The 14670-nt window shown below is 41.8% G+C and overlaps 1 protein-coding gene across 2 annotated transcripts in view; it reads right to left on the bottom strand.

The window, feature by feature from the left end:
* Positions 1-13866, bottom strand: part of RREB1 (ras responsive element binding protein 1) — a 180435-nt gene extending 166569 nt beyond the window's left edge. Inside the window, exons 1-2 of one of the 2 annotated variants that reach the window (XM_037158662.2) lie at positions 13773-13851; positions 5479-5568 (exon numbers count right to left, since the gene is read on the bottom strand). The gene's annotated coding sequence lies outside the window, so the exon portion shown is untranslated. Of the gene's footprint in view, positions 1-5478; positions 5569-13772 lie in introns of both variants that reach the window. The other variant, XM_037158663.2, reaches the window with a different exon arrangement.
* Positions 13867-14670: the final 804 nt, after the last annotated feature.

Here is a 14670-nt window from a genome sequence, read left to right as displayed (position 1 = left end):
TCTATAAAGTGACACTAATAACAGTAGCCTAGAGTAGTCCTAGATTTAAATGTGAAATGCCTGGCACATGTCACTTCACAGGTGTCGGCTACATTATTTTAAACCTCTTGTGAAACTTTCCATTAAGTGATATGTGATCAATGAAAACCTGAGCCTACCATAACTTCAGCCTTGTTACTAGGTCCCGATGACTGTCAGTACCACAAGGGCATCTTAAAATATTTAAATCCCTGCCTCCTATCCAAGAACCTACATTTTCAACAAACCCCTTGAGTGAGTCCCAGCTGGTGCTCACTGAACTGACACATATTACTCTGGAAGATGCTGAAGAAACCGGATCAAATGTTGGGTGATTCCCCTCTCCCTCCAAGAGACAGATTTATGGTTTGGGTAAAACCATTAAGAACACATTGGTTTTTTTCATTGGTTTCATTTTGAGTTTCTGCCTCCGGCGACACGAAGTGAAATCACACAGAGCCTGGCAGTCTGGGTCTTCCCTCCCACGTAAGGTGAAATGCCACGTGACCAGAAAGCTCAGAACTGAGACCAGAGGAAGATGCTTGTCAGGGGAATCTCTCTAGTTTTTCCTTTCCTTTCTTCCTTTTTATTAAGAAAAAAAACTGCCTTGGCTGGGTAGCTTCACTGGTTAGTGTCATCCTCATGCACCAAGGTTCTGAGCTCCCTCCGCAATCAGTCCACATTCAACAATCAAACAATGGATGCATAAATAAGTGGGACAACAAATGCATGTTTCTCTCTCTTCCCCCCTTCCTCTGTCTCTCTAAAATCAATAAATAAAAAATTTTAAAAAGAAAAAATTAGAACCTCAAAGAGATGTGTGTGACATGTCTGACAAATACAAAAGGAATGACACGAACTTTCATCCAGAGAAAGCTTCCTGATGCTGGATATGAGTGAATGCACAACGCCGTGACTCCAGGCTCAGAGATGTGGCGTCTTTAGTGCAGAATTTAGGGGGAAATAGGAGCACTGGAAATAAAAGACCCCTACAAGGCTCTGAAGCACACTGTGGGTGGTCTATAAGCAAATATTGATACATAATGATCTCATATATTTGAAATAAACAATGAGCTGGAAGTAGCCCACTATACAAGATAAAATGAGCCAGCCAGACTGCCCAAACCCTCAGACAGATTTCAACAGAAGTCAATGAGATACAATGGTTTAAAATTATGCAAAATTCATAAAATGTTCAATCCTGTGAGACCAGAGCAGCCACTGTGGCGGGAAATCACTCAGATGGACGTGTCCATGCTTCCTGCCTGCTCTTAACAGCCTCTTAGGCAACACGAGCATTTACTAAGTAGTAATCAAACATTATCATAATTAGCTCATAACACATACTAATAAAACCACAATAACATTTACAGCCACAAAAACTTTAAAAGTACCATTTACAATAGCATTAAATTTTTTAAGTTCCCAGGATTATATATCTTTCCATATATGTATATGTAGCAATATGTTTTATATATTTTGTATAGTTTTATAAAGAAATTGATAAAGCTTTCTTAACACATTGAAGAGGTTATAAATAGACATAGAGAAATCAATGTTCTTGTACTTATATAATGCCTCACGTGCCAGACACTATTCTAAGCACTTTACACATACTACACGTACCACAGTTAATCCTCTAATCCTTTCAATTACCCTCTAAGGTAGGTACTATTATGGTCCCTATAGTACAAGTAAGGAAACTGAGGCACACGATTTATTGAAATAAATTCTCCAGTGTTGGATCCAAACCCAGGAAGTTGGGCAACATCCTTTTGAAGACCGTGCATGCTGCATTTTAGTCCAGTAGACTCCCTACTGTAAGCATGTCACTTTTCCCCAGACTGGTCTACAGATGCAGTGCAATCCTTATAAGAACTGCAATAGGTTCTGTTAGAGAATTTGACCTGTTCATAAAATTTATACAGAAGGGCAAAAAGCCAAGGATAAGACATGCTTGAAGAACTAGGGAAGAATATGCCTTCCCAGGTGTCATGAATTCACTGGGAAGCTGTGATAATTAAGACACTGTAGGGTTGAATGAGGGACTGACAGAAAGACCAATGGAATCGAGTAGAGAGCACAGACACAGATGCAGCGCAGATGGCCACTTGATATACGACACGGGCAGTATTCCAGATTATGTGGACAAGAAGAGCACTTCAGTAAATAGTGGCTGGACAACTACTCATTCAGGCAAGAAACAAAACACACCCCTACCTTACAACTTCCATGAAAATCCGTTTCAGACTAATAAAATACAATAAAATAAAATATGAAAGGCGAAACTATAAAGAAGAATATATTCATGAACTTGGGACTAAAAAGAATTTCTTAAACTAGATACAATTTTTCTATTTTAAAGATACAAAAATTCTTAGCCATAAAGTCCAAAAATATTAAAAGTAAGAGTTTAAGAGTTTGTGTGTATTCAAAGGCACCACAAACAGTAAAAAGACAAGTCACAAAGTAGTAGAAGATATTTGCAACACATACAATTGACAAAAGATTAATTCCAGAATATGTAAAGGAGTCTTACAAATCAGTAAAAAGAAAAAAAAGAAAGAAAGAAAGAAAGAAAAGAAAAAAATGGGCAAACATTTGAATAAATGCTAAAAGAAGAAAAGGGCAACCAAATGGCCAATAGGCTTTATTATTAATTAGGAAAAAGCAAATGAAAACCACAATAAAACACCACATCACATTCACCAGACTGATTAGAAAGTCTAACACCACCAAACTGTGGCGAAGATGAAGACCAACAGGACTCTCATCCACCATTCAAGGAAATACAAACTGAAACAAACACTTTGGAAAATAGTTTGGAATTATAGCATAAAGTTGAACATACAAATACCATATGACCTCACAATCCATCTCCCACATACATCCTAGAGATCTTTGGCACATCTGTGCTAGGAAATTATATATACACAGATATAAATGTTCTTACCAGGCTTCTTCATAAAACCAAAAGCTGGAAATACCTATCAACAGTAAAATGGATTAATGCACCATCACAGTACAGAGTGATTCTCAAGAGTGGACACCCGTAAACCACACCTACAGGCATCAACGTGGCTGTCTTGCGATCATATTGTTGATAGAAACAAAACAAAAAGCATTACGTCTCAAACACTTGCAAAACTAAATGATGTCGTTTAAGTATATCTACATAATTGTAAGCTTCCTATGGATAGAAAAGGAAGGTGGTTTTGAAAGTAGAGAAGGTTCTAAGGCAATGTTCTGTTTCTTAATCTGGATGGTGTTACATGTGTGTCCACTTGCCAACTATTCATTCAACCATACATATATTTTCTACATTCTTCTGCACGTATGCTATGTTCCCTAATTTCTAATTATCTTCTTAAGAAAGTGCAATTCATTTCCTGATTAGAAGAGGCCTGCCTTTTAAAAGGAAAGGTGCACCACAAACTTCCAAATTTAAAAATTCAAAGAGGTATTTCAGAAGATAATCCATTAAAGACAGCAAGAATATTTGGTTACAAGAAATCCTGAGTAAAAGCAACAACAAGCTCATCAAAATCTGATTTTACTGCCATTTCTAGAAAAGTTAAAAGACAGGGCCTGACAAGTAACATGGATGTTGGGTGGCGGCGGATGCCGAAGGAATTTACCACTGAAGACTTAGAGGAGCAGAAAGAAGTGCAGAGCAGAGCAAATATGTGTTGATGTTTTAGTCACGTTTTAAAGGCAGGTTAAATACAGCAATACAACAATGCCTTTTATTTAATAATTTTTGTATTTCTTCATCTTGATCTTTTCATCTTCTTCCTTTCTTAAAAAAAAAAAAAAGAATGAAAGAGCCCTTGCCCAAAGCTAAGACTTTCCACTCTGACAGTAGCTAAGCACAAAACTATACAGAAGTACAAATTATTTCCCCAAACGTCTAAACTAACATTCTGACAGCAAATAGATTTCTCCTCATCCAGAGTTTTCCGAAGTCAGTTCTGCATTTGTTTTTACTAGCAGGCCACTTAAAGTTTACCCACTTGTTTAGCTGCAAGGATTGAAACAAAATGTTTGCTGGCCAAACAAACACTGGTTTTAAAATTCTCCACTTGGGCTGCTGGATAAAACACTTGTTTACTGAATCAAATGTTTTATTTGGAAAACGCCTGCCAGAGTGGACCCTATCCAAGAAATACACCAGGATGTGCTAGGATGGTGATGTCACTCCCTTGATAGAAGCTGGCATTTTAGGGCGACATCGCAAAGTTTACTTTCAAAGAATAGAACAGGAAAACCTATCTGTTAAAAAAAAAATCAACCCAAGGCCTACAATGCTCTTATTGGGTCATTAAATGAGGTAGTGCAATCGCCCCAAAAGCTAATCTCTTTACGTAACCAAACAAATCTCATAAATGACACTCTAATTATTATTATTACTATTTTAAGCCAAGCCTCTCCCTTCAGATTTATTCTATACATTGTGGTTCTCCTATGTGACGCAGCATGAAAGGCCATTTCTATCTGTTAATAAGATACACTAGAACCCTGAAATCCCATTGTTAACCACAAAATAGGATTGAGCATAAGGCCAGTCTAACTTGAAACCCATCCAAGAAGATATACTTTCTTAAGTACCAAAAGAAAACATCCTACAAAACAGCCTTGGGACCCTGCAGTTAGTTTCATATGGGGGCTCCAGTAAAAACATTATATTTGTTTTAAATCAGAATTGCTTAAGAATTTTCATCAATTATTTCTTAATGTTAAGCAAATAAATAAAATAGATCATTATTACAGTCCATAATAATAGTCTCCAAACTTTTAAATGCCCCCCAAATTTAAAAAACATGATGCATATATCTAAGCATATGCATCTTTTTATTTATAAACTATATTCTACTATTAGACATTATAAAACATATATAAAATGGAAATATAAAGGACTTAATAGATATTTCCCTAAAGAAGACATACAGTTGACCAATAAGCATATGAAAAGATGCTCAACATCATTAGTCATCAGAGAAATGAAAATCAAAGCCATGAGATACTACTTCATATCCACTAGGATGACTATGATAAAAAAATTAAATAAAGATTGGTAAAGATGGAAAGAAATTGTAACCCTTATACATTGTTGGTAGGAATGTAAAAATGTGGAAAATAGCGTGGTGGTTCGGAAGGTTAAACACGGAGTCACCACACAACCCAGCAATTCTGCTCCTAGGTATATACCCCAAACAGCTAGAAATGGGAATTTGAATGGATACTTGTATAGCACCAAACAGCAGCATTATTCAAAATAGCCAAGGTATGAAAACAACCCAAATCTCCCTCAGTAGGTGAACGGATAAACAAAATGTGTTTATATAGAGATGGAATATTATTCAACTATAAAAATAAAATGCTACAACATGAATGAACTTTGAAAGCATTCTGCTAAATAAGCCAGATCCAAAAAGACATGTATTGTATGATCACACTTACATGAACTATCTAGAATGAGCGTGAAAGGCAGAATGTAGATCGGAGGGTAAAGGTGTGCATGGGGAGGTGCTGCGTAACGAGTACAGGCTTCTGTAGGGGAGACAAAAAGTTTGGAAACAGGCCATGGTGACAGTTGTACATAATGGTGACCATGGCTAATGCCACCGAATTTAACTCTTAAAATGACTATAACGGCAAGTTTTATGTTTGATCTATTCTACCACAATTTTAACAAAGTAAAAAAATAAAGTAACACGCTGAAAATAGAATAGAGGTTCTAACACTTTCTTCTCACATTCTAGTGGGTCACCTGCATGCTGCAGGCCCGGGCTAGGGTGGGGGAAGGACTTCCAGAGCCAAGGCAAGCATTAGACAAGTGCATATGGGGTAGGGAAAATGGCAGGGAGATGACAGGGTCTGAGTTTTGGTAATGCCTACAACTCAAAAAGAATTTTATTTTAATCCCAAAGGAGGAGGACCACTTTTTGTAACCTTCCCACAGCACCAAGTCCCAACCTCCTGTGAGCTCTTGCCACACCCCACCCCACAAACCTGGAGACTTGAATCACTGCAGAAACATCAGGGAAAAGCCTCCCCGTTTCTGTTGTAAAGTGTTCAAGCGCCGCCTCACAAAACAGACTGTGCGCTTTCTCACTCGTCATTATGGTCTCAGGTAAGACCCAACTCCAACTTAAAACGCTCCTTTTCAAAGCTGTTTTCAAAGTCATTTCATCACTTTCCCCCCCTCAGGCTCAAGAGCATCAATCATGGCAAAAGTGACAGGAAATAATAAAAAGATTAACAGCTCAACATCAAGAAGCACCTATACACAGCCTATGCGGAAAGTGTCGAATGTGAGGCTGGCTGGGGACCAAGGTAATCAAAAGCAAAATACACAGGAGTCTGAGGGCTGACATTTCAGGAGGCAGAGGCCCAGCCCCACACAGTGATGACAAAGCCAAGGGCACGGCTGCAGTAGAACAATCTGTTTCTGTGCTAACACGCAGCACAGAAATGTCCTACGTTTATCACCGAGTTTCATCGTAAAATAGGCTCCTGCGGATTGCAGGGTGGTTGGATTTTAAAAACATTTTTCCAGTAAAAAGTAAAACCCCAGTTTTAAAAGTCAAATTTGAGGTATGCTAGACTCCCAGAATCATCTGAACTTGCATCTGAAACTGCCCTATGAAATAGTTGATTCATACCTTTCAAATTGACTCCAGGTTAGTCCTTTAGAGAGAGAGAGCTCTCATCTGAAACACTGTATTTCAGCATCAGGAGACTACAAAGTATTAAAAGTCTGATACTAAACAGAATCAGTCAACTGTCTAACCACTATGCTGTACACCTGAAACTAATACAAAACAACGTGAAAAGTAAACTCTAATTTTTTCAACTGAAAAATTGAAAGATGCAAAAAGAAATTCAGAATGCTGAAAAGTCAAAAGTAGCAACTTACCTCATGCTACCAATGTATTTTGACTTGTGTACAATAAAAAAATGATTTAAAAACCCAGAAGTAGTCAATTATATTGGGTATGCATGTGTGCAGGATTGTGAATTCGGCAGTATTCATACAAAAGAAACTATCCTCTGAGTTCTTAGTGAAACTCTCAATTGCCCAGGCCTGGTATTATTACATTTCCATTGGTAATTAAGTCCCACCATGAAATCTTGGCTTTTCAAAGATGAGTCCTCCAAGCACTGAGAAATATATATCATGAATATACTTGTTTTAAAAAATCATTCAGTTAGTTCCAACACTGACATTGTTTCAAAACTCCTTTCTCAAGGCCCTCTAGCATGCTATATATATTTATAAAAAAAAAAAAGTTGCCAAACTGGTTTTAACACATCTTCTCAGGACTGATAAGCAAAAGTTTACCAAGGCAGTTTTGAATAAGGTAAACTCAGAAGTATTCTTTAACTTTTCTCAAAGTTGGCAGGACTTTTTTTTTTCAACGGAGGGTTGCTAAATAAGCTATAAACACCCACAGCCAGGAGAGATGAATGAGGGCAAGTCTCCCTTGGTAAAACACGAACCCACAACTCCTTTGGAACTGCAGTTGACATCCTGTTGGACCAACTGCCTTCAAACCTGTTTTGTGGGTATTATGAATGACCGAGTGCAAACAGTAAGGGGTTGTAAAAATAAATTTCCTAATGTTAAAAAAAAAAAAAAGAAGTGGGTCTACTAAGAACTCTGGTGAACAGCAATGTTTCCAGTCTTTCTTGTGAATCTTAACTCTTTAAACTTAACATTGTTTCATATAATGATGCGACCATTTACATCATAATAAATATAAAGGTGCTTGCTCATTTAGAATTTTTTATTGTTGATACCCATATTTTCATAAAAAGATGTGTTTCACTAGAAAAACTAGGAGAGCAGCAGCAAATATTACCTGGCCCTCAGTGTACATCAAGAAAGTATTTCCACAGATTAGACAACAACAAACTCCAGAAACTCTAGGAAACTATGTAAATTAAATTCTGTAAATTCACATTTGACTGAGCACCTTCTCTCATTCTACACCTACAACTTTAGAAAAACTTTAATCTCAGGCACAAAATTGTCTGCTCCCTCTGCACTGACTAACCACACATCAGCTGCCGTGAAAGGCTGCACTTGGGAAGGGCACATGCACAGGCTCTATCTGCCTTCTTGGGAGAGAAAATATGAATGCTCTGTGTTTACACGTAACACTATTCTGTCCCACTCACAGTTTTTTTTGGTGTGTGACCTGGGTTTCATTTTCTGACATTTTAAGAATACTCCTTTATATTCTGAATGGATTAAAACACTTGGACTCTCTTGCACAACAAAGTGAATGTACTTAACAGTAGTAAACTGCACACTTAAAAATGGTGAAGATGGTAAATTTTATGTGATATGTATTCTACCACAATGAAGGAAAAAACCCTGTAGTCTATCATCTTCTACTATTCTTCAGTGAGAGGAAAAGGCTCAGCAACTGAGTAACCCACCCTTGGCTGCAACAGTTATGGGCTTAAAAAATGGGGAATTTAAACTAAGTATGTGGGTGGAGGGGAAGGGCTGCTGTCCCTACAACCTCCACCATCAATTTTAATCGTTAGTTTCTGCCTACTAGTCCACCAGACATGCAGTAATATGGACATGTGAATTTGTCTCTTTATAGGTTATAAACGAGAAAGCAAAAGGAAGGGCAAATGGTCATTTGTAGCCAGACAATTGGCATCAGGCTAACTGAAAGTTAGTTGGCTGTGACAAAATGTTTGCTGTTCCTCAGGGGAAACTTGTTTTTCTGATAATAGAGAAATGTGTATTACAGATACACAGGTATTCCTTGAGAGAGGTGTGAATAGTTGCCACCTTTCAGATACCCAAGCCCACATTTCTGACAACTCATTTCTCTCTAAACTGGAAGACCTGTGGTATTTAGAGCCAAGAGCTTGCTTTGCCTTACCTCTGACTACTCTGTTCCCTAGGAGAGGCTCAGCCAGTCTCCTCCTAAGAATACTGCCAAATGCCACACCCTGAGTCTGCGTAGCCAAAGGTACAGGAAGTGGTCTGCCCAGGGCCTGGGTTATTGCATCATCCTCAACATGCTTCGGTGGACTGAGTATGAGTCACTCAGCACACACACGGCACGTCAGCCCCAATCCTTCCTACCTCGGAGGGCAGAGAGCTTTTGACACATTCATCCAGGCTTCTAAACCAGTGCTAAATTTGGTAAGCAGCGGGTCATCTGGATATAAACAACTTCAAGCACTGCCTATCAATGACTGTCCATCAGATACAAAAGCAAAAGAATAGGCTGAAACCAACACATGAAAAGTAAGAGCTCTTGCTCTCCCAAGGGGAGGCAGTACCCTCAGGGGGAGAGCTTTAACAAACTGGCTAAAGCACTGGTACCCCCAATCCACACAAGACTGACACGTAAAGTGTATTTAAAATGCAGCCAGCCAGCCCAGGATATTGTGATTCAGTGCCTACTGGGTGGGACCCATTACTCTGATGAGCCAGGTTAGGGAGCTGCGGGGTTAAAGCACTTGGGCGAAGCAGTGCTGATTCAGGACATCATTTCTAACTAAAGCCCCAGGAATGACTCCCTTGTGCTTTTATGAGGAAGGAGGAGAACTCTGAAAATTTTATATATATATTCTAGTGTCCCCTAAAACTGGTTATTTGCCACCAAGTTCAAATTTAGTTCATTCTGCACCTCTGACCGACATTCACCTACTTTTTGTAGATAAATTACATCTCCGACTTTCAGCTAAGACCCATCCATCTTTCCTGAACCCAACTGCCAATCACGGCTTCAAATTCCTTTTTCAGATCAACTTTTCAGTTTACTTACGACACTGGCTTCCTGTTCCAATTTCTGTTGACATACTACCTCTCAAGGCATCTAGATTTAAATCCTTGATCTCTCTTCAAGTCCACTGCCTACTACATCCAGACACTATTAATATTGTCCATTTTCTTTTATAACAACTCACAAAGCATTGTCTCCCAACCAATTCCCACTGGCAGTCCCCCTTTCCAGGCCTCCTCGGACCCCTGCAATAGCCGCTGTGTTCCCTAAACTCCTACTCTACTCTAACTCACAAGATTAATTTTCCCCAAATCTAGCTTTGTGCATTTCCCTTTCTCAAAATACTGCCACAATTCCCCATCAACTGCAGACACAGTTCTAAATCAAACTTGGCTGAGCATTTATGGTCCATCATTGGCCTGTCCCTAAACTACCATTTAAATGACAGAATTTCATAGTTGCTCCATCTCCTGCAACTTTCTGCCTCTTGGTTTATTTCACTTCCACCACTACAAATGCATTTCTTTAGCTATAAACATTGGGTGCATCCTTTAAGACCCAGGTACACGTTCTACCAACTCCCTCTGGAGTGCTTCCCGATGGCTGCCAGCTGTCAGCCACCCTCCCAGAACTCGGAGAGCACCCTGCAACATCTCAGCCTTTCTTCAGTAAGGGTATGTTCTCTCACCTTCCCTCCCACCCTCTGCTCTCTGCCTCTCACCCCCCCCCCCCAGGAAGTTCATGGGCACTTTATGACTGAACTCCCATGGACAGTCAACTATATAAAGGCTGCCTGGCAACATCTCCCTACAATAACCAAGCCTTTACTCTTCCACAGAAACAAAGCAAGTTCATTGTTAACATTTTAGAGACTATGTAGAAGAAAAAATTTAAATCTCTCATTATTCCAGTTTTTAACTCGTAACTTTTACCTATGAAGCCATCATCTCTTTTTATGCATATATGCATGTTTACCGTGTTTTTATTTAATTAATGAACAGTTATACTTCTTTTTTTAAATCCTCACATGAAGATATACTTACTGATTTTAGAGAAGGAGAATAAGGGGGGAGAGAAAAAGAGAGAGGGAGGGAGGGAGGGAGAGGGGAACATTGATGTGAGAAACATTGATGGGTTGCTTCCCATACTCAAACAGGGATCAAACCCACAACCTGGGTATGTGCCCTGACTGGGGACTGAACTGGCAACCTGTTGGTGTATTGGATGATGCTCCAGCTGACTGAGACAGCTGGCCAGGGCGTGAAGAGTTAAACTGCATATGTTTGTCATCTAGTTGTCATCCCCGACTAAACTATATTAGACTTGACTCTTTTAGGAACATGAATATGCTTCTCTGTAATCTCCACAGTGCTTAACATAATTCTATATAAAAAATAGATGGCTAAGAGGTTTAAAGCATATGTTCATTAAAATATATTGTGAGGACAGTGAATGATTTCAAAGGTACTGTCCAAAATAACTTATGTAAAAACCTGCTTACGTATAGATGGTCTCTTAAAATGTGCCCACAAACTTATGTAACGAATGTTTTAAAGAACATTACACATTAAACAAGAACATTTCACGTTAAGAATCCTCCTGTTAATCCTTTAGCAGATATTTATTCTTTAATTAAATTTGCTTTATAATCTGATTTATAACTAAAATGAAGATCACCGTATATACGTTTCATTAATTCAGATGAAATTTTGGGGTTAGGGAGAAGGAATCAGAGTGAAAAGAAGTTTGCCACTTCATTTTTAACTTAAATTTCAATTCATTTCTATAGCAACAATTCTGGTTTGAACTAAGACTTTAAAGTCTAATTATCTCACAAAGAACAAAATCATGCTTTTTAAGAGTGACAAAATCTAAGATCATGAATATGTTCATTTTCCCCAAGTTTCCAGAAAACCTTTATATAACTCTGTCATTTTCATACAGAATGAAAGACTATTGAATGTATGGCATTCGTCAGCTTCCGACTATGGTTGTTCTACAGGTTCGGCAAACACCGTAAGTGAAAATAAAGGCTTTTGCCAGTTGTACTGAAGATCCTTTGTCTAGACAGTAATGTAAAAAAGTCCAGTCTACCACTCCAAAGAAGGCCAACTATTATTTATTATTATTATTATTATTATTATTATTATTATACTAATGAGCAACTCAGTGGAGGTTTTTTTTATTTGTTAAAGACAAATTGAGGATGGTGGGATGACAAGTTTTCACAACAAAATGAACTCTTTCACATATTTAGACTATAATTCAATTTATAAAAATTCAACTTACTAGTTTTGCTCCCTATGAACATATACCCTTTAATTCAAAATACACCTAAATTTAGATGTATCTAGAGTTGCCTTGGAAACAGAAATTTACATGAATTCCTAAGTCAGTTATTCAGATAACTCTTAACATCTTTTTACAGGATAAAACAACGTTTTGACTTCTGAATAAAACTCCAGCAACTATACATTTCTTCTGAGTTTTCGGCACCATGGCTGTTGGGCCCGCTTCTGCAGGCCTATCCTGTGCTGTGTGACTAAAGTGCACTGGACAAAAACCAGCAGATGGAAAAATGGGACAATACTTGGGAAAGTTGTTGAGGTAGAGTTGGCTGCAAACACAACACAACTAAGCTTTGTCTTTGCAGTCTCATCTTTTACCTTTATTTTTTTCTGGACTCTGCCTGTGTCACCAGCATTCAAATCCAAAGCCCACTACTTTTAAATCTGCTTCCCTCCCTCTCCTGATCACAGGTTTGGGTGTAAGGCGCCACTGTGCTGGGGAGGAAACTTAACTGGGCTGCTCTCCTGCTTTGAGGAGGCCTGGGGTTTGGGGGTTGCTATTTTTCCCTCTTCTTCTTTTTCTTCTTCTCGTTTTAATAAAAGCCTTCTCACGTTTGTTTCTCAGTCCTGCCCCAAATACAAAACTGTCACTGTCCCCTGCTCCTTCGAACTGTAGGATATCAACTTCAAACCTTTGTATCAACTAAGTTGGCATTTGCTAAGAACTTCGGTAAATTTATGGCAGCCTGTGACTGCATTTGAGAGACTCAAATTCTGATGCAATATCTTTCATGTTTTCTGAAACAGTGAGAAACAAACATGAAACAGGGCAAAAGAAAAAACACCTCCTCTCCAGCTTTCCTTTCACATTTTGGGTCGGTAGTAAGAAAAGTGAATTCTCTCCCTCCCAACCCCCATCAGTGCAACTGCAGCCTCCTCTGGGTCAGGCTCACCTAGAACACTCACTGTATCATTGCATCCAAGCCAAATTCGGTTACTGAGGTAACTAAGTTTTTCTCCCCCAAGAGTCACAGGGAAACATGTCGCTCGGGATCCCCTGGTAACCGTCCACCAATAGTGCTGGGGAACCACAACAGTAAAGACTTGCTTTCCACAGCTGGTACTGGCCGCTTCTACTCGCAACGGGGGCAGAGAGGGGGCGCTGCGTTGTGGGTGCGCAGCGTCCAGTTACATTCCTGACCCACTTTTGCATCCCCTCCCTCCTCCTCACTCTCCCTCCCCTTCCTCTTCCTCCTCCTCCCGGGCAGGCCGCGAGAGCACCCGCCAAAACTCCCCAGGCCGCTGCGGGCCGGCCCGGCGTACAGGCCGTCGGGCTCCACTGCTGACTAGAAGCGAGCCAGCCCCTGCCCCCATCGCTGGCTTCCCCCGCGCGGCCCCTCCCTGGTCACATGGGCTAGCGAGCACCTGTTGGCCACTTCATCCCTTGGCGGAGCCCCTCCCGCCGCCTCCAGCGAAGCCCCCTGCCGGAGGGGATGGAAACACATCCCGGTTCCCGTTCCGCACACCCCATTTTGCTTCCAGAGGGCGCGGGGCCCAGCAGGCGAAGCAAAGTGCAAAAGCGCCACGGCGGTGCGGCGCCTTGATGGAAGGCATCCTCCCCCCACTCCCTGTCCGCCACCCCCTCCACCCACGGCGGAGCGGAGAGGTGGGGTGCGTCCTCCCCCAGCCCGTCTCCGCTGGAAACCTGGGCTCCTTGCGGGCGCTGGGAGGGATGCTGCGGAGTCCCGGCGGGGGCCGCTGGGGCGAGGGCAGGTAGCGGGTAGTGACGGGTGTGTGTGTGTGTGTGTGTGTGTTCCGAGCCGCCGAGTCCAGGAAGGGGGAGGGAAGCTGCCGTCTCAGCTGCAACTTCTGAGCGTGCAAAGCAACTCAGCAACTTTGCCTGCGCCGCGCCCCTCCCCCGTGCCGCCGGGCCGGGCAGGGGGCTGTGCTGCGCCTGGGGCCCCGGCGCCAGGCCCGGCGGGGAACAGACCGGGGTGCAGGCGAGTGGAAGGGGGCCGTGCTGGAGCTGCGGCGGTAGCACAGCTACCCCAGGGTCAGACTCGGGGTGCGCCTCCACGCACTCCTGTCTTGGAAGCGACGCGCGGTCTCGGGGTTCCCGCGGCGCTTACGCCCCCCACGGCTCCCACCGGCCCGGTTGGGCGCGAAAAGGGGGCGGAGGGTGGCAGCGGAGCCATGGAAACTGTGCGGGGTGGATAAATACGGAGAGGGCCTCTGGAGGCCGTCCCCAGACTGCCAGCATCTCAGTGGCGGATGCAGAGCCCTAGGAAGTGCGAATGAGCACGCTCAAGTTTTTCCTCCCACCTCACAGCTTCCTCCGGGCTGGGGAAAGGGGGCGCCGCCTGGCGAGGCTGGCCCTGGCGGGTCAGAAAGCCGGCTGGGGAGACCGGTCCTGGGGCAGAGGAGAGAGCTGCGAGTTGCGGAGTAAATGCAAGTGCGAAGGTGACCCGGCCCTCGGGGGTTCATCTGCTGTTTGTTCTGGGCCCGAAGGACGGCGTGAGGGCCTGACCGGTCCCGTCAACCCGGAGAACTTGAGGGAAACGCCAGGTGCTTGTTCGGGAAAGTGGATACATCCAGTTCAGACT

Source organism: Artibeus jamaicensis, unplaced genomic scaffold (genome assembly GCF_021234435.1).
Source record: "Artibeus jamaicensis isolate MK-2021 breed Jamaican fruit bat unplaced genomic scaffold, CSHL_Jam_final contig_335, whole genome shotgun sequence".
Lineage (NCBI taxonomy): Eukaryota > Metazoa > Chordata > Mammalia > Chiroptera > Phyllostomidae > Artibeus > Artibeus jamaicensis.
Note: the sequence above shows the minus strand (reverse complement) of the source record. Positions and strands in the feature narration are given on the sequence as shown.